At 39.4% G+C, this 573-nt stretch overlaps 1 protein-coding gene across 1 annotated transcript in view; it reads left to right on the forward strand.

The window, feature by feature from the left end:
- The window catches only part of SASH1 (SAM and SH3 domain containing 1), a 236,154-nt gene that overhangs the window by 231,649 nt on the left and 3,932 nt on the right, over positions 1-573 (forward strand). The window lies entirely within an intron of this gene.

The raw sequence follows: 573 nt of genomic DNA on the forward strand, positions 1-573 counted from the left end.
CCAAGGAGGGGTCACTATGAGTCGGGGCCAACTCGACAGCACATAACAACAACAACATTCAGATGGAATAATTCAGTTGTACAGTTAACTATGGGCAACTATGGGGAAAAGAAACTAAGTTTATGTAAAATAACCTTTCTCATACCAAAAACATTTAGATCTATAATAAAAAAAAAATGTTTTTCATTTTGAAGGAAAAAAGTGGACCTAGCAATAGCAAAATGACTGACGTGAAGAAGTGAGAATAGATGCATCAGCGTTTTGTTTGCTCCTGGAAATAGTATCTTGCTTTTCTGCGTCCCTGGGAATCGTTAAGAAATCTGACAACAGAGAATGCCTTACCATAAGAGTCCATTTTCCCACCTTCTTTTTCTCTTCTTCTCCCATCTTGGTATTTGTTGTTGTGTGCCATCGAGTCAGACCCAGCACATAACGACCCCTCCTTGGGTTTCTGAGGCAGTATCACTACAGAAGTAGATTGCCCAGCCTTCCTTTTGATCTTGATATTTAGTGAATACAAAGGTAGGATTCTGGTCTAAACACTGGTCTAGTGATGTGGCAGTTTAACTCTTA

Source organism: Orycteropus afer, unplaced genomic scaffold, assembly GCF_000298275.1.
Source record: "Orycteropus afer afer isolate SDZICR_OR568_19922 unplaced genomic scaffold, OryAfe1.0 scaffold00101, whole genome shotgun sequence".
Taxonomy (NCBI): domain Eukaryota; kingdom Metazoa; phylum Chordata; class Mammalia; order Tubulidentata; family Orycteropodidae; genus Orycteropus; species Orycteropus afer.